Raw genomic sequence first — 20,442 nt, 5'->3', positions numbered from 1 at the left:
GTGGGCTTCAATGGACGGGGCTCAATACAAACTGGGGAAACACACCAGTCTAGGGGATGAGGGGGAGGGGCGTTTTCTTCTCCCCCCACCACATAGAACTTTTGGGAACTTGTTTTTTAAAATCTCATACACCGCTCCTATTAAACTATTTTACCCACAGGTACATACATGCATTAGAACAACACATTTCATCATTACGCATGGCGGTGAGATCCACTGTGCGGTGCCACTAGAGTGTGTTTCTTGGGGGAGACTAGAGGGCTTTACCAAACTTTGTGATTTGGGAGCGAGCCCCTATTGTTCAGATCCCTCCCCCTTCTTGGGAAGTAGGTGGACCCGAAAAGGCGTCGCAAAGGGGAGAATTGTTTGAGAGCTCAGTCATCCAAAAACGGCCATTCAATGTGAGAACTTCGGGAGCCTAAGAAAATGTCGGTGGCATCGCAGTAAATTACTAAAGCAGTAAAGAAAGGAAAAAGTGTTTTTTCCGCCGGATTTTACTGAAGTTAAAAGCGGAGAAAAAGATCGACTGGTGTCCGAGGAGTAAATACCAAATATAGCACGTTTTGGTAAGTTCTTCTCTCTACTAATGATCCCTGTCTTGCGGTACTACGCGAAGTAATGACACATGCGTTAGAAGTTAACAATATGCTTTTAGTTATGTAATAACGGATTCACTCAGGGAATCATATTTTAGGCACTTATGTGTGATAAGATAAACCGTTTAAGTTTAGTGTTTTTCAATGTTCTAATGGGGATGCGGGTACCTCGCTAACTTTGTGTGTAACAATTGTTTTGTTTCCACGTCTTTATTTTATTCAACTACCTTTCAGGCCAAATCAATAGAAGCAAAGACTGCGCGTGTAATATTGCCAATATGAAACGAAATGCTCATAAAAAGTACGCATTTGGAAATGTTATTGTAGGATGGTTGTAGGAGATAGTTTTGGGACGCATTGAGTGATGGGGGTAGCTTTTGGCTGCGAGACCATTTCTGCCTTCAGCTTTCGGAATTGCGTCCTTTTCTGCAAAAGTAGTTTCTCAAACTTTAGATCTTTATGTCTGAATGCATTTTGTATTATTCTCATGATAAAAATATACATGATATTTGGTTAAAACGTTCTCATTTTAAGACCAAAAGTCTGTCGATTTTTGCAGGCCTCAGCCCGTAGTCGTTCCCATAGAGGAGAGTAACAGAAAACAGACATGGCAAAGCGCTGCCAAATTCCCTCCCCATATCGTTGGTTTCATGCCTACATCTTATTTATTAGCCTGATTCAATGTCAACCGAAACAGATTGTATTTTATCTCATGACGCACAGCTTTGACACCACTAATTGTGTGCTTTTAAAAAGAACCCACTCCCCTCATCACTAAACCAAACCTCCACTGTGCAAGAATAACCTAATTACAATAAATTGACAGCTGGTCAACTCTTCTGAACAATCAATGCGATGGAATGCCTGAATGTCTTTTAACTGCGAGCTGTCAAGGGCGTCTCTCAATGCGTTTATATCATCCCTTTGCTGAGGAATGATTTAATGAGAAAATGTTTTTTCCTAATCCAATGGCGCTAATGAGCTCTTGGCGAGTCCTCGCATGGGTGAGATTCTCACTGTGCTATTTAGATTACATTTAGCCCGATTGACTCGCTTAGAAAAAACATCTAAATTAAACCAACAAGACACCCTGTCAACTGGAGAGAAGAGATTGTTTTAGCATGTCAGTTGGATGAAACATTTGGAATTGGAATTGCCAGGGACCTCATGATACGATATTATCACGATACTTTGGTGACGATATGATACACTACATGACCAAAAGTATGTGGACACCTGCTTGTCGAACATCTCATTCCAAAATCATGGGCATTAATATGGAGTTGGTCCCCCCCTTTGCTGCTATAACAGCCTCCACTCTTCTGGGAAAGCTTTCCACTAGATTTTGGAACATTGCTGCGGGACTTGCTTCCATTCAGCCACAAGAGCATTAGTGAGGTTGGGCACTGATGTTGGGCGATTAGATCTGGCTCGCAGTCTGCGTTCCAATTCATCCCAAAGGTGTTCGATGGGGTTGAGGTCAGGCCTCTGTGCAGGCCAGTCAAGTTCTTCAACACCGATCTCGACAAACAATTTCTGTATGGACCTGGCTTTGTGCACAGGGGCAATGTCATGCTGAAACAGGAAAGGGCCTTCTCCAAACTGTTGCCAGAAAGTTGGAAGCACAGAATCGTCTAGAATGTCATTGTATGCTGTAGCGTTAAGATTTCCCTTCACTGGAAATAAGGGGCCTAGCCCGAACCATGAAAAACAACCCCAGACCATTATTCCTCCTCCACCAAACTTTACAGTTCGCACTGTGCATTTGGGCAGCTAGTGTTCTCCTGGCACCCGCCAAACCCAGATTTGTCTGTCGGACTGCCAGATGGTGAAGCATGATTCATCACTCTAGAGAACGTGTTTCCAATGCTCCAGAGTCCAATGGCGGCAAGCTTTATACCACTCCAGCTGAGGCTTGGCATTGCGCATGATGATCTTAGGCTTGTGTGCAGCTGCTCGGCCATGGAAACCCATTTCATGATGCTCCCAATGAACAGTTATTGTGCTGACATTGCTTCCAGAGGCTGTTTGGAACTCGGTAGTGAGTGTTGCAACCGAGGACAGACGTTTTTTACGCATTACGCGCTTCAGCACTCGGCGGTCCCGTTCTGTGAGATTGTGTGGCCTACCACTTCGCGGCTGAGCCGTTGTTGCTCCTAGACGTTTCGACTTCCCAATGACAGCACTTACAGTTGACCGGGGCAGCTCTAGCAGGGCTTGCCGAACTGACTTGTTGCAAAGGTGGCACCCTATGACGGTGCCACGTTGAAAGTAAGGCCATTCAGTAAGGCCATTCCACTGCCAATGTTTGTCTATGGCGATTGCATGGCTGTGTGCTTAATTTTATACACCTGTCAGCAACGGGTGTGGCTGAAATAGCCGAATCCAGTCATTTGAAGGGGTGTCCACATACTTTTGTATATATAGTGTAGCTTCATTTCAGATGACGCAATAAATGTGCATATAGGCCTACAAGTTGTGAAACTCTAAACTAACTAACTGTCCACATACTTTTGTATATATAGTGTTTGTGTTGCTATTCTCATGATTCTATATGTATTTCTATTGAGATTGGCTCCCTATTTAAATAGAAGATGGAGTTTTGGTGCAGGTACAGTCAGCTAGCGCAAAAATAATATTGTGATATTGTCAAAACTATAAGATACAATATATTGTCAAAAACAATATCCCGATATGTAACTGTATCGATTTTCCCCCTATCACTATTAAAACCCTTTCCTGCAGTCAAATGACCAAATCGCCCTCTAGTGTCCTCATGGGTGGAATGTTATTCATATTTAGCATAATTTCATAATTAATAAATATGGTACAAAATAAAAAATTTACAGAAAATCTGGTGTTTCTATGTCAAACGGTTTTGTTATAGTTCAGTCTTCTATGATGTATATAAAGTGTAATATTGGGATGCAAACTCTAAATGTAATACATTTCAACTCTATATCTGACATGGTACATGTGTCTTTTTTTTAAAGCCCATAACCATGTGTGTGAAGTGTATACTTTTTTGTTTCAAAGTAGATTTGCTTAAGACTACCAAGAAACACATGGTGTGACCCTGATTTAGCCCACTGCAGTAAAAGGTTAAATGTCAAGAAGAATGATCTCTTCCATTAAACTGAATAAGTTAACTGGTTTACCAAGAGGCTATGTATGTTTGGCGATGGTTCCTGTGCCTCTGTCTGAGTATAAGGAACCTCTTGTTTGGTAACTCTGGTGTGGGAGAGTTTGTTGTTGACCATCGGCGGTCGCGGGTCAAAGCTATTCTCTAATTGATTCCAGTCTGATTATCTTCTGGGCTTTCTTTCTTTTCCCAGTCTTCTGACCTTATTTGGCGGCACAGTTTTGAGCAGCCATTAGCTATGCGCCAATGAACACACAGATTTTACTGTTCCATTTTCATGCCAGCCCAACATTCGTTAACTATTAACAACAGGGTTAAAGACAACTGTATCGATAGGCCTATTCTGGAAAGATAACATCAGGCCTTGAAGTACTGTGAGTTGTTAAAAACACATGACAGGTCCTTATTTTTGTTGGCTTAATAGGTGTGTGTTTGGCATTGGTGTTTTGGTCCACTCTCAGTAGGTATGTCTCGTTCTGTCTATGAAAAGCTTGGCTAGGACTCATTGGATAGCTGTTGTTTTGACAATGACTCAATGGATAGATCTCATCCTGTCTGGATGTGTTTTCTTGGATAGTTCTGGTTCTGGCTATAATAACTTTGGGCAGGATAGCTCTTGTACTGGCTATGTTCTGGCTATGGGTCCATGGTTAGCGCTTACTCTGGCTATGTTCTGGCTATGGGTCCATGGTTAGCGCTTTCTCTGGCTATGGGTCCATGGTTAGCGCTTACTCTGGCTAGGTTCTGGTTGCTGTGTCTTGTTCTGCTTCTGATGCCATGGATATAGATTGGATAGTTTTTGTCCTGGCTGTGACTCTGGGTGGATAATTCTTTAGTTCTTGTTCTGGCGCTGTGGGACTTTTTGAGTTCTGTCTAAGTTCTGGCTACAACTGTGGAAAGGTTTATTGTTTTCTTAGAGGGTGTAAAATGTCAGTTAATTGGCAGAAGGAGGGAAAAATAACTCCAGAGGTTATGCTTTCATCTGTGCTACTGCGGGTACGATCATGCAGTCACAACAGCCTGCAGGCAGCTATCTGCGGGCCTAACTGTGTGTGTGCATGATGGTTCTCCAATCAGGATTATCTCTTTACACTGGAATGTGCAGCTTGTCACTCTCAGGATCACCTGCATGTTCCACGGAAGTCAGATCACAGTGTAGGGCAATCTGTTTATTTCTCATAGCCTGCACTGTGGAGTGTGTGTTAAAGAGAGAGACTTTAGGCTGTGAGGTGTGCGTATCTCTCATTACATGGAGTCTATCCATATTAGGTGGTTATACTAGTGTTTTAGTGTAATGGTGATCATACACACGCATAGCCAAGTATGAAGGTTTGGTTGCTGTAGCTCAGTTGAACATTTTCCCACAGCGCAAACCTATTGTTCTGTAGATTTGCATATAGGGCATTCTGGCAATATAGCCGTGGTATATTGACCATATACCACAAACCCCCGAGGTGCCTTATTTCTATTATAAACTGGTTACCAACGGAATTAGAGCAGTAAAAATAAATGCGTAATTTATCATAACCATTACAGATAACAAATCCTAATAGCTAAATTGCCCAATATATATTCAGTTTATTGAAACCTTAATATCAACTGATTATATTATATCGTGGAACACAATCTTCAAAAAGGAAGTAACCTCAGCAGTGGCTCTTGCTTGTAGAAGCAAATGGCAGCGCAATGGCAGCCATGTTTTGTTAATTTAGCAGACAAGACCCTCTTATTTCCTGAACCCTTATCACAATCAAGACATACCTATTTTATAGTTTAAAAAAACATGATGTAATATAACAGAATAAAATAGAACAGAATATTTTTCTAAATGAAAAAAGTTGCCACTGTGAAGTGATGCGCATCTCACGTCTGGAATTAGCAAAATGATCATTTGAAACAGGGCTTAATTTGGCTAGTTGAATTTTCTTTTTTAGTTTAGCCTACCTGTTCTTTGGAATTTTCTCAATGGATGAACAATTCCACATTGAAAACTGCATTGTGATGAATTACGGCCACGAGATCCGTTTGGTGAGTAGGCATATGCTTAATGATTCTGATGAAAATACGCTATTTTCTTTATCAAACTAATGTTTTTGCGTATTTTCGATGTGGAACCTGTCTATGTTTAGGGGGGTTAAAGCCTAGGCTAACCAATTCTAAATGGCACTAGCAGTTCACAAAGTAGCCTAAGTGGAAAATAAACAGCAACTATAATTCCAAAACTACAGCTCGTTGTTGGAACACATATTTTCCGACTTCAACCAGTCTATTTCAAATTTGTGATAAAACTGTTGTCATTTGGCAAGGAATGTAGCTTGTGTATCCCATCAGATACGCTTTTATAGGCATGTATTTCTGTAGGCCTAACGGGAGCTTGTGTGGGCACTCAGCATGTGTGTGTGTAGGGAGTGTAATGTAAAATGTAGGGAGCGGTCGGAATGCAATTGAGTGAATGAGACACAGAGGGTAAAGGGAATTTAGAGAGAAGAACTGTGTGATGCTTGGCTGGTTTCTTTTTTTTTGTTGTGCCCCGCAAATGCACATGTACAAATGGAACACTAGAGTCAAAGCAAATTAACTTTCTTCAAGACAATTATTTTTTTTGGGGGGACAAAATTTTACTTTCCCGTTTTGGCAACCACAAAGCATATTCCACCAAATAGTTTTACAGTATTTTTTATTTTTTTAAATCTCTGGTTAAAGATCCGAGTTTTGACGTCCGTTCGAGTGTTCGAGTACTCGATTACTCATTCCCATCCCTACATACTGTTGTTTTGTACCACTGGCTGAATAGTTTCCATCAGCAGCTTTCCGCCATGAATCAGAAGACTGCTTTTACACCGTAGGTAGAAGTCACACTGATGTCTGAGTAAAGGCATGTGTGACCTCTAGGTGTGTTGACACACACTCTGCTGTTTGTGTGTGAGAGATTGACATAGCGTTGTTAGACCATTGATAAACTCCAGACACTGGTAAGTAAGCAGAGTGTGTGTAGACAAACAGCCCTCTGTGTGCTAAGTAGATATTTGTACAAAGATTAGCTAGCGTTAAACGAGCCACGCAGGCATCCTCTCAAAGACCATTCACACAGGAGCACCAGATAGCACAGCAACGCTCTGACTGAAACCTCTCACATACACATACGCTCTCTCTGTTTCTGTCTGTCTCTTTCTCTCTATCTCTTTCTCTCTATCTGTCTCTTTCTCTCTATCTTTTTCTCTTAAGGCGTCAGCACCTAGCCGAACCGAACGAGTGGGGTTTCATACTCCATACTCCTTCATACTCCACTTCATCTCTCTCTCTCTCTCTCTCTCTCTCTCTCTCTCTCTCTCTCTCTCTCTCTCTCTCTCTCTCTCTCTCAATTCAATTCACTCTCTCTCTCTCTCTCACACACACACACATACACACACAGTGTGAACAGAACCCCATGGAGCCATCAACATATTTTGATTCCCTCCTTCATCCCGCCATCGTTCCACGTCATCTTGTGCCAATGTGTTATGACTGGGTAATGACAGAGTAATGATTGAGTGATGACCCTTCACTCTGGGGCAGGCACTGGAATGTCTGCTCCCTAGGGAGGGATCAACCAATGTCTTAAGCCCTCTGCATGCTTTGGTTCGGCTGGCGCCTAGCCAAACTCGTGACTAAGATCTCCTCTGCAAAAATGTGAGAATGACGCATTTTAAGAGAGTATGCGAGCACACATTTGATTCGCCTAGCCTAGCCAAGCTCGGCGAATCAAATGTGTGCTCGCATACTCAATTAAAATGTGTCATTCATGTTCACATTTTTGCAGAGGAGATCTTAGTCACGCAATTTTACATGTTTAGTGCAGTATTTCTCAAGTGAAAAAATTAGCATGAAAACATTTAGTCTCTCGTTGAATGACAACAAACACTTCATTGAAGAATCTCTACTGTTGACCAATCACACATGAAGGGGCATAGACTTGTGTGCACTAACAGGTTTTGTGTGCACGAACAGCCGAATAAACTGTGCCACTAGAGATCCTGGTTCGAATCCAGGCTCTGTCGTAGCCGGCCGTGACCGGGAGACCCATGGGGCGGCGCACAATTGGCCCAGCGTCGTCCAGGGTAGGGGAGGGAATGGCCGGCAGGGATGTAGCTCAGTTGGTAGAGCATGGCGTTTGCAACGCCAGGGTTGTGGGTTCGATTCCAGTATGAAAAATAAAATAAAAATGTATCCACTCACTGACTGTAAGTCGCTCTGGATAAGAGCGTCTGCTAAATGACTAAAATGTAAATGTTGAATGTAAATCCTTGCCGAAGACCAAAACGAACCAAAACGTCACAAAATGTCGTCTGATCCGAACTGTTTCGGATGGGAAGCATGCGGACACCTTTACTCTTCAGTTACGCTGAAAGTAGTTTTTCGTTGGTTATTATTGGCATTTCTGGTTGTTTCTGTGTCTAGGAGTTGCTTTTCTCTGTCCAGTTGTTAAACAAGTCTATTTCTTTTTACTGCAAGTCCCCATCATTCCCAGAGATGTGGAAACATATCTTAGCTGGATGGATGGAGTCTGGTGGCGTTCCCTGGTCTGGGATAATACCACTAGTCTATTTATGTTACTTCACTCATAAATCAAAAGAACTGGTCTGAGAACAGCAATACAGTCGTTTTTAGAGATGCTATCGTGTCCTGGTGTGACAGTTAGCAATACAGATTACCACAGATTCTGCCTGTGGTTGTTTATGTTGCTATTGTCACAGGTCTGTGTATTGTCTGTCTGTCTGTCTGCAATCCTGCACTTTGGCCTGGTTCTCTTTTAGTCCGGAACGACATCGTTTTAGTTTGAGTGACAGGACACATGGAACTCCTCTGGCCGTGCTATAACGTGTCTGAGAGTGTCACGCACGCACGCACACACACACACACACACAACCACACACACACTGGTAATCCAGTTTCTGACACTCAAAGCTCCCTTTGAAAAGAGTCCCCTCCAGCTGTTCCTGTGGCAGTTAGGGCCCAAGGCAACTCACTCAGTCACACACACACACACACACACACACACACACACACACACACACACACACACACACACACAGACGCACAGACACAGAGACAGAGACAGAGACCGACACAGACACAGAGACAGAGACAGAGACAGAGACAGACACAGAGACAGAGACAGAGACAGAGACAGAGACAGAGAGAGAGACAGACACAGAGACAGACACATACACATACACATACACAGACACAGACACAGAGACAGACAGACACAGACACAGACACAGACACAGACACAGAGACAGAGACAGAGACAGAGACAGAGACAGAGACAGAGACAGAGACAGACACAGAGACAGACACAGAGACAGACACAGAGACAGACACAGAGACAGACACAGAGACAGAGACAGACACAGACACAGACACAGAGACAGGGTTTGTTACACAAACCTGATCTTTATTACTATGTAATAAACAGTTCAGTACAGTCTATTACTGACATATAACCCCTATCTCTCAGCCAACTCTCTCCTTTCGCTATGCCGTATCCCTATATTTTGTACATCCCTCTTTCTTTCATCCCTGATTTGACATTTCCTCCCCTTTTCCCCAGGCTGTTTCTTATATCTGCATTCTATCTCCTCTGTACTTCTCTCTTTCGCTCTCATTTCCCATTCCTTCTCATTTCTTTATGCATCTCTCTCTCTCTCTCTCTCTCTCTCTCTCTCTCTCTCTCTCTCTCTCTCTCTCTCTCTCTCTCTCTCTCTCTCTCTCCCCTAGAGAGAGCAGTATGGATGACAGGACAGGAGGCAGGCTGGGCTGAGCAGAGCTCTCCCCTCCTGGTTCCTGCTGAATAATATGGAGAAATGTCTCTTGATTTATAATTGCTTCCATTCACTCTGATGTATGAGCTGCCAAAGAAGCTAGGGGCCCCTTCCACTCCATACTTCCCTCCTCCCTTTCTTTTCCCCCTCCCTCCCTCCCTCCCTCCCTCCCTCCCTTCACTGCAGTCCTGGAAGAACTCACAGGGAGTATGCATGTATGTATGTGCAAAGGTACATGTTATTATGTTTGTTATCTGTCTTTGTGTGTCTGTAGCTATAATCCATGTACGTTGATGTGTGTTTGTTAGGTACATTATTGAGGATTGGAGTGGTCTTGTTTTTTACAGCCTTATGGAAACATTTCTGGAGTTGGAGTTAGCTTCAGGGGTTTGCCTCTGTGAGTATACTTTTACTATGTGACGACGCCAGTGTGGTGTGTGTTATACTGGGCATTAGTTTGGTGTCTTCTCCCTGTGGTGTATGGGAGTGATTACTCAGTTTGCTCTGGGGCTCTTAGTGAAAGCTTCTCAGAAACGCCCTGTCTTCCCTGGACACACACACACACACACACACACACACACACACACACTCATTTCGTATTAAAGGCTCTTTATACTTATGAAGTTAACTACAGTATTCCATTTAGCCGTTGCATGTGGTATGACGAAAGCAGTAACTTCTAGTCTATAGCTCATTATTATCATAGACACACACAACTGTAAACACACACATGCCCAGGGTGGTGCTGGGTAGTGGGTAGGGCTCAGTCAGGTGGTTATAGTTCCCGTGGCCCGGGAGGACACAGAGGCAGACATCCATCCAGCGTCCGTCGTGACATTATGTGTTAGTTAACCACGGCATTATGAACGCTGTCGGAGCACCAGAATTAGCGTTCGATGGTTAATTCTGCCTCGTTATATAAATTATGCAAATGCAGCAGTGCCTAATTGATTAGAGCCCCCTCTGGGCCTGGCTTGATCTCACTCGTTAATCCCCGAGACGGGCTGGTGCTCGTTAGCGTCGATGGAATGATGGGGTGGAGGGGGAGAGAATAGCTCATTAATACTTTGTGAAGGGTGTGGGGGGGTCCCAACCTTGTTAGACGATGCTTTTGATGTGTAATTTCTGCAGCATGGGAGCTGTTGATGTCTGGAGATGTGGAGAAATGTTGAGAGGGGGATTGTGGGTGCTCGGCTCAGAGAGAGGGGTATGAATGGGGCGCGGCCTGCTGGGTTCCACCTGCTGGAGCGGGTTCATCTGCCAACCTCACCAACTCAGACCTCACCAGGGCTGCCATCAGGAGGGCACAGCGTTCTGATAGAAGTGCCTTGTAAAGAGCAGCTAACATGATTCCCTAATCTACATGACATAGACTTGTGTGTGTTCTACATGATACAGTTCTATCAGAACATTCTGTAATGTTGGTTTTACCACATTAAACGTGACCCAGAACTCTCCAGAATGTTGGGGCAACATCCATAGACATTAAAACCAGTAGATAGTGATAGGGATCATGGTGAAGGTGGATGTAACTAGCAAAAAATCATGGTCGATGTAGTCGTTTTCATCCTGGCTGAGAGAGTCAACCTATGAGCACACCACACCCCCTTAAGTGCAAGGAGCGTGCATGAGGGCGCGAGCCTCCTCGTAGCCTGCCGGCCCTTGATTGGTCTGTGCCAGCACGTGGTCCTGTGTGACGACAAATATAGTAGTCGGAATTGATCTCTATTTAATTAAATATCTCGATTTGTAGGGAACAGAATTCACAGTGGGGATCAAACTTGATTATAATAAACTAATTTTAGAGCACAAAACGGGCATCTAAACAATTTTTGGGGGCTGTTCTGGCGATCGTAATTTCCATAGGCTTTCTAGGGCAGACCAGGGCTTTTAGCACCTCTAGGTTGCTACGCAGTAGCCGAAAAGCAGAGCTCGTCACTTCACGCTCCAGACCAGACACTGGGGGCCTTGCAACATTATGAGAACCCTGAGAGAACCCTCCAGAATATTCTGTTAATGTCAGAGGTCAGAGAGAACACAGGTACTGGACTAGCCAATGAGAGGGCCATGACTGAGTGTTCAGAACTGTACTAGGGATAGACCTACCCATAGCATAGGGACAGTGTAGGCTGTTAAAGCTATAGTCTGGGATTCAGAAAACAACAAAATGGCAGCCCTGCCACTTGTTTTGGTAAACAGCTGAGGGAAAGGGCTAGGGAAATGTAATTCAGTACCTCCAGGATTTCGCAGGTATTTTTTTGTGATATTTGCAGGCAAAAATGCAAGATTTTTTGCTGCGGCAATTCTGACATTTTGCATAGCAATATGCAATGATTTTGTCCAATTAGTTGCGAAAATGCGCTGATGAGGGAAAAAGTTTGTTGACGTGTGGCTTGATTGAACCATATTATGCTGTTAATGTGCGTTGATTGGTTGAAATTGCGAGCCCTCTTTCTGTACTGTGGTGATGGATCAGTTTTATGCAATAATGTTGCGATGATTTGACTGTTTTATGCAGAAATTGGGTGATGATTGGTCAAATTTGCAAGTCCATGCATAATATGCGGGGAATTGTTGATTTTGCCAAAACAAATTGCGATCGCAGAATCGTGGAATCCTGGAGGGACTGGACATTCATCTCAAATTCTGTACTACTATGAATGTAACGATCCCGGCAGTCTGAGTCGGGTCCTGTCTGTGTACTAGTTTTTCTGCTCGTGATCTCCAGTTTCCCGAGGGTTCTGGAACGCTCCCTGCCTGGTTGCCGGGCAACGTTGCTAGGCGGGAGCTCTCTTGATTTCCGCACCTGCATCCCATCAGCAATCTGCACACCTGGTCCTGATCATCACCCTTCTTAGGCTCTGGCCTAACATCCATTCCCTGCCGGATCGTTAGCCATGAACAGTATGTTTATCAGCGGATCAGTCTTAGAGCTTAGAGCATTAGTTTTGTTGTTTTGCACCTTGTTTGCTTGTTGTATGCTTACCTCCGTTTTGTTCTCCCTGCAGTCACTCGTCCGGAACCTTCACCCAACCTCTGCCTGATGGTCGGCGGCTGCCGAGCCATCATTGGACCAACTACTGCACCCTCAACAACTCATCCACGCCGCCCGCTCTGTTCCCTGGATTATTCAGCAGCACTCGTGGATCAGTTAAATAAACACTCACCTTTGACACCACTTACCTTGTCCTGGTCTGCTTCTGGGTTCTGGCTTAGTAAACCGTGACAGAACGATCCGGCCAGTAATGAACCCAGCGGACCTGGACTCTGTTCGCCATGCCATTACCCATCAGGAGAAGATGTTGGGCCATCATAGCACGGTACTACAGGAGATCGCGTTGTCAGTTCGGAACCTTTCTACCGGTCTGACGGAGGTCCAGAACCAGCGCAAGTTTCCGGTGGAGGATCCACTACCGGTTTCACCCATCTCGCCTGCCGCTTCTGGAGCTGTGTCCTTCCGTGAGCCCAAGGTTCCGACGCCGGATAAATATGAGGGGGAGCTGGGAAGATGCCGTTCCTTCCTTATGCAGTGTGGATTAGTGTTCGATCTACAGCCCTACTCTTATGCCACAGACAAAGCTAGGATAGCCTTTGTGATTGAGTTGCTGCGTGGTCGAGCGCTGGAGTGGGCTTCAGCCGTTTGGGAACGACAGGATCCCTGCATGGCTTCATACCAGGGGTTCACGGCCGAGATGAGGAAGCTCTTCGACCATTCCGTCCGAGGGAGGGGACGCAGCTAGGCGCCTGTTTTCGCTTCGCCAAGGAACTCGCAGCGTGGCCGACTTCGTGATCGAAGTTCAAGACGTTGGCTGTGGAGAGTGGGTGGAATGAGGAGTCTCTGCAAGCGGCCTTTTACCAGGGTCTGTCGGAGCAGCTCAAGGATGAGTTGATCTCCTATCCGGAGCCTAGTGACCTGGACAGCTTGGTAGCCTTGTCTATTCGGGTGGATAATCGAGTCCGAGAGCGAAGGAGGGAGAAGCAATGGGTCCCGTCCAACCGATCAGCTTCTCAGGTTCCAGTCGGGCCGGGGATTGGACCAGAATACGTCGATCATCGTCCACCACACAGGATTAGTGGAGAGGTCCTGTCTCCCGATTCTGAACCCATGCAAGTGGGGCGGCACGGGTTAACCAAGGAGGAGCGCCAACACAGACGTAGGACTAACTGTTGCCTCTACTGTGGTGGTTCGGGACATTACCTCGCCACTGGTTCCCGGCGGTCGTCAAACTGCGCGGCTCGCTAAAGTTGGGAGGACTTTTAGCGAGCCAGTTTCGACCTCTCAATACCTCTGTCAGACCCCGTTTCCCGGCTACCCTTATGAACAGGAATCAGAGCTTAGCGATTAACGCTTTTATCGATTCAGGTGCCGATGGAAGCTTTCTTGATGCCGAGTTGGTGGAACAGCTGGGGCTTTCCAAGGAGCAATTGCCGGAAGCCATTGAAGCTACCACTCTGGACGGCAGTAGTCTGGCACGTATCACGATGAGGACTGAACCGGTTAAGATGCTGTTGTCGGGGAATCATTCTGAGATGATTTCATTCTTCATTCTGCCGTCTTCCCATGTTCCTCTGGTCCTTGGATACCCCTGGCTGAAGGAACACAATCCCACGTTCGATTGGGTGACGGGCAAGGTAACGAGTTGGAGCCTTGATTGTCATGCTAACTGTCTCAAGACTGCCTGTCCCCATTCGGGTTCCCAGTCAGGTGATTGAGGCTAAACCCCCAGATTTGTCCCTGGTTCCCGAGACATATCACGATTTGGGGGAAGTGTTCAGTAAGCAGAAGGCTCTGTCACTCCCCTCCCCACCGACCATATGATTGTGCCATCAACCTGTTCCCTGGAGCTGTCTACCCCAAGGGAAGGTTATACAGTATCTCCCGACCTGAACGTGAGGCTTTGGAGACCTACATCAAGGAGTCCCTAGCTGCTGGTCTCGTTCGTCCCTCGTCATCACCCCTGGGGGCAGGATTCTTCTTTGTGGGTAAGAAGGATGGCTCTCTTCGACCGTGTATTGATTATCGGGGGTTGAATGACATCACGGTCAAGAACAAGTATCCCCTGCCCTTGATGAGTTCTGCCTTCGACTCCTTACAGGGTGCTACGGTGTTCACCAAGCTAGACCTACGCAATGCGTATCACATGGTCCGGATCAGAGAGGGGGACGAGTGGTTGACGGGTTTCAATACACCGATGGGTCACTTCGAGTATCAGGTGATGCCGTTTGGACTGACCAATGCTCCAGCGGTATTCCAGAGTATGGTGAACGACGTCCTGAGAGATATGATCGGTCTCTTTGTGTTTGTTTACCTGGATGACATTCTGATCTTCTCGAAGGAACCTTCCGACCACGTCCAGCATGTCCGGCAGGTTCTGCAGCGATTGTTGGAGAATCGCCTGTTCGTGAAGGCCGAGAAGTGCGAGTTTCACGCCCACACGACATCCTTTCTCGGGTACATCATCTCCAGGGGAGAGATTAGGATGGACCAGGAGAAGGTTAGAGCGGTTCTGGAATGGGCCCAGCCCGGTGCGAGATTGCAGCTCCAGAGATTTTTGGGGTTTGCGAATTTCTACCGCAGATTCATCCGGGATTACAGCCGTGTGGCCGCTCCGTTAACTGCCTTGACTTCCAGTATCAGGACCTTCAAGTGGAATCCGGAGGCGGATCGAGCGTTTCTGGATTTGAAGAGGCGATTCACCAACGCACCGATTCTCTCTCAACCGGACACGGCCCGTCAGTTCGTCGTTGAAGTGGACGCGTCTGATGTGGGAGTTGGCGCCATCCTGTCGCAGCGATGCTCCACGGACAGTAAACTCCATCCCTGCGCCTACTACTCGTCGCCTTTCGCCTGCGGAGAGGAATTACGATGTGGGTAACCGGGAGCTTCTCGCGGTGAAACTTGCCTTGGAGGAGTGGCGCCACTGGTTGGAGGGGGCGGAGCAACCGTTTATTGTCTGGACTGACCACAAGAATCTTGCTTACGTGCAATCGGCTAGACGTCTCAACTCCCGTCAGGCCAGGTGGGCGTTGTTTTTCGGACGATTCAATTTTTTCCCTGACGTTCCGACCTGGATCTAAGAACGGCAAGGCGGACGCCTTGTCCCGGATGTTCTCCAAGACGGAAGAGAGTGGGTCCAAGACCGAGACAATTCTCCCCCGGAACTGCGTCGTGGGAGCAGTATGTGGAAGATTGAGGAGGAGGTGATGGCGGCCCTTCGGACGCAGCCCGGTCCCGGTAACGGTCCACCCGGGTCGGTTGTTTGTGCCTGAGTCGGTTCGTCCTGCTGTCCTCAAATGGTCCCACGCCAGCAAGATGGCTTGTCACCCTGGCGTGGCTCGGACGATGGCGTTTCTTCGCAGACGCTTTTTGGTGGCTTGCCATGGCCGAGGATACTCGGGGTTTTGTTGCTGCCTGTCCAGTGTGTGCGCAGAATAAGAGTACCAATCGGTCCAGCTCTGGACTACTTCACCCCCCTTCCTATTCCCCGCGACCATGGTCGCATCTGGCCCTGGACTTTGTCACTGGGTTGCCAGCTTCTGAGGGGAACACGGTCGTTCTGACTATCGTGGACAGATTCAGCAAGTTCGCCCACTTTGTGCCAATTGCCAAAGCTTCCTCTGCCTCGGAGACGTCCGAGATCCTGGTTAGGGAGGTTTTCAGGGTCCACGGTTTTCCCAGTGATATCGTTTCCGACCGTGGCCCTCAGTTTACCTCTGCTGTCTGGAAGTCCTTCTGTTTGGCCATTGGAGCTACAGTCAGTCTCACATCTGGTTTTCACCCCCAATCTAATGGTCAGGCGGAGAGAGCCAACCAGAAGATGGAATCCACGCTACGCTGCCTGGTCTCTTCCAACCCCACCTCCTGGGTCTCTCAGTTGCCTTGGGTTGAGTATGCCCACAATACTCTCCCTACATCTGCCACTGGGATGTCTCCCTTCCAGTGCCTGTATGGCTACCAACCTCCCTTGTTCCCTTCTCAGGAGAAGGAGCTCTCAGTGCCTTCTGTTCAGGCCCATATTCGCCGTTGCCACCGGACCTGGCATCGGGCCAGAAAGGCACTCCTTAGAGTTTCGGACCGGTATCAGCTCCAGGCGATCGTCGCCGGATTCCCGCTCCCACCTATACCATCGGAGATAGGGTCTGGTTGGCCACACGGGATCTTCCTTTACGGACTGAGTCTAGGAAGTTGTTACCGAGTTCATTGGTCCGTTTGTGGTGGAGAAGGTGATCAATCCGGTGGCAGTTCGACTCAAACTACCGAGGACGCTCAGAGTCCATCCCACCTTTCATGTCTCCTGCCTCAAGCCTGTTTTCCTCAGTCCTCTGTTGCCTCCTCCGCCTCCTCCTCCTCCTCCTCGGATGATCGGAGGTGGTCCTGCCTACACGGTGCGACGCATCATGGATTCCAGACGGCGGGGCCGGGGTTTCCAGTATCTCGTGGACTGGGAGGGGTATGGTCCTGAAGAGAGGAGTTGGATTCCGCGGCGACAGATCCTAGATGCTGACCTCATTCGTGACTTCTACCGCCTCCATCCTGGCGCTCCGGGAGTCCGCCCGGTGGCGTGTCGGAGGGGGGTACTGTAACGATCCCGGCAGTCTGAGTCGGGTCCTGTCTGTGTACTAGTTTTTCTGCTCGTGATCTCCAGTTTCCCGAGGGTTCTGGAACGCTCCCTGCCTGGTTGCCGGGCAACGTTGCTAGGCGGGAGCTCTCTTGATTTCCGCACCTGCATCCCATCAGCAATCTGCACACCTGGTCCTGATCATCACCCTTCTTAGGCTCTGGCCTAACATCCATTCCCTGCCGGATCGTTAGCCATGAACAGTATGTTTATCAGCGGATCAGTCTTAGAGCTTAGAGCATTAGTTTTGTTGTTTTGCACCTTGTTTGCTTGTTGTATGCTTACCTCCGTTTTGTTCTCCCTGCAGTCACTCGTCCGGAACCTTCACCCAACCTCTGCCTGATGGTCGGCGGCTGCCGAGCCATCATTGGACCAACTACTGCACCCTCAACAACTCATCCACGCCGCCCGCTCTGTTCCCTGGATTATTCAGCAGCACTCGTGGATCAGTTAAATAAACACTCACCTTTGACACCACTTACCTTGTCCTGGTCTGCTTCTGGGTTCTGGCTTAGTAAACCGTGACAATGAATCTGTTTGCCACTTGGTCCCATGTGGCTCAGTTAGTAGAGCATGGCACTTGCAATGCCAGGGTTGTGGGTTCGATTCCCATGGGGGACCAGTACAAACAAAATATGAAAATGTATGCACTCACTACTGTATGTCGCTCTGGATAAGAGCGTATGCTAAATGACTTAAATGTCGAATGAGAGCAGAGCTGTAGCGGTTGTTGCTTCTATCTCAGCCCCAGCCTGACCAAAGGGCCAGCATCCAGATTGACTGAGTGAGGGGAAAAATATGTTGGACACATTCAAACGACGCTCTCACACACCCTCTCATTGACAAGACCCTCTGCTCGCCTGCCAGTTGACATCCCCTCTGTTAATTTGGACCCCGTTCTGCTTTCTCAGTCAACCCCCTCTCCACTACTCTCAAACCTCTTGGTCATTGAGCCCCTCACACACACACACACACACTCTCTTCCATTGAGCAGACCCCATCATCAGCTCTTCCCGGGGCCCTTCAGAGCAGCGTCTCCCCTTTCTCTCTGGGGGTCCGCGGGCTCTTTGTCCGTGCGCCGGCTCACTGCTTTACAATGACTCTCCACTCTATTAAGGTGCGTTCTGCCTGTTAGCGTCGCCAGGGGCAACCGGCCTCCCGCATGGCAGCTATGCAGCGCGGCATTGTGGGCCGGCGGGCCCAAGCAGAGCAGTTGAACCCAGCACTCCTCACACTTGACACCGCATGTGTTTATCTAAAGGGGGGCCATTGTGATGTTTGGATGGGGGGGTGGTAAAGGACGTAAAATCGTGGCTAGAAAGAGAGAGAGGGTGTGAGGAAGAGGGGAGGAGGAGGAGGAGGAGGAGGGGGGTGATACATATTCAACAGCTCAGCTCCTCAGAAGGAGTTGCCTACCCAACACCCCTAACCCCCTCTCCTCCCCCTCTACCCCTCTCCATCCCTCTCTCTCCCCCCTCCTGTGTCCTCTCTCTCCATGCCAGAAAGCAGATGGATTTTGAGTGCTCAGGGAGGAGGCTCCAGCCTGGTTTTATCCAATTAGCAGCCTTGTCAAAATGAATTTATCCTGGGAGGCAGGGGGACAATAGGGCCCTGATGTGGCCCGGGGAACCGGGGAACCCAGGAACCCTGCCTGCACCAGCGCCACAATGAGGCTTTATCAACAGACTCCTAATACCTCTTACCATCTCATACACCTCTCACCATCTCATACACCTCTCACCATCTCATACACCTCTCACCATCTCATACACCTCTCACCATCTCATACACCTCTCACCATCTCATACACCTCTCACCATCTCATACACCTCTCACCATCTCATACACCTCTCACCATCTCATACACCTCTCACCATCTCATACACCTCTCACCATCTCATACACCTCTCACCATCTCATACACCTCTCACCATCTCATACACCTCTCACCATCTCATACACCTCTCACTATCTTTTACTAGTAAACAACATACCGTTTCATACACGTATATGCCCATAGTACTGATGCAACATCTAAGACTCATAAGTACTGCTTGCCATCTACCCATCTCACACAAGAGCAAACTACATACTTATACACCCATACTCACTCATACACTTGACACACATACATACCGATACACACATATTACACCACCCCGTTCACGAAAATGGTTTGCTCCTACAGACAGTGAGTCGTGGTCATGGCTTGCTATATAAAGCAGGCAGACAGGCATCGAGGCATTCAGTTACTGTTAGAATGGGCAAAGCGAGTGACATAATCGACTTTGAGCGTGGTATGATCGTCGGTGCCAGGCGCACCGGTTCCGGCCTCCTGGGCTTTTCATGCACAACACTGTCTAGGGTTTACCGAGAATGGTACAACAAACAAAAAACTTCCAGTCAGCAGCAGTCCTGTGGGAAAAAACAGCTTGTTGATGAGAGGTCCAAGGAGAATGGAAAGAATCTTGCAAGCCAGCAGGCGGGCCACAAACAGGCAAATAATGGTGCAGTACAACAGTGGTGTGCAGAACGGCATCTCGGAACGCACAACACGTTGATCCTTGTCACGGATGGGCTACTGCAGCAGATGACCACACTGGGTTCCACTCCTATCAGCTAAAAACTAAAAGAAGCGGCTCCAGTGGGCACGCGATCACCAACACTGGACAATTGAGGAGTGGAAAAACATTGCCTGGTCCAACGAATCCTGGTTCCTGATGCGTCATGCTGATGGCAGAGTCAGGATTTGGTGTAAGCAGCATGAGTCCATGGCCCCATCCTGCCTGGTGTCAACAGTACAGGCTGCTGGCGGTGGTGTAATGGTGTAGGGAATGTTTTCCTGGCACACATTAGGTCCCTTGATACCAATTGAGCAACGTTTCCATGCCCCGAAGAATTCCGGCTGTTCTGGGGGGTCCGACCCAGTACTAGATGGGTGTAACTAATAAACTGTCACACACAAACTACCCCAACACACCGCTGGAGCACAGACGTCTGGAGCTTATAACATCCACACAGGAGTTTACAAACATACTAACATAGGGACAGATTTACCAAGCCTTGAACTGGGTGCAAAAAATCGATACTGTTACATATCGGGATATTTTTATTGCCGATGTAGCAGTCTTATTTTTGTGCTAGTTGGCTGTACCTGCACCAAAACAGTATTTTTCCTTCATAGCTTGTTCTCCATCTTCTATTTAAATAGGAAGCCAATTTTCTTGCAGCACTTTTATTTCCATGACTGATCAAAACTCGTTTTCTCATGGCTCTCTCTT

At 47.4% G+C, this 20,442-nt stretch overlaps 1 protein-coding gene across 1 annotated transcript in view; it reads left to right on the top strand.

Annotated features, from left to right (window-relative positions):
• Window positions 1–244: 244 nt before the first annotated feature.
• LOC121569265 (brother of CDO-like) overlaps window positions 245–20,442 on the top strand; it is a 56,985-nt gene continuing 36,787 nt past the window's right edge. The window contains exon 1 of the mRNA XM_041880073.2: window positions 245–566. The gene's annotated coding sequence lies outside the window, so the exon portion shown is untranslated. The remainder of the gene's footprint in view (window positions 567–20,442) is intronic.

Source organism: Coregonus clupeaformis, chromosome 7 (genome assembly GCF_020615455.1).
Source record: "Coregonus clupeaformis isolate EN_2021a chromosome 7, ASM2061545v1, whole genome shotgun sequence".
Classification (NCBI taxonomy): domain Eukaryota; kingdom Metazoa; phylum Chordata; class Actinopteri; order Salmoniformes; family Salmonidae; genus Coregonus; species Coregonus clupeaformis.
The sequence above is the reverse complement of the archived record's forward strand: the minus strand, read 5'-3'. Positions and strand labels throughout refer to the sequence as shown.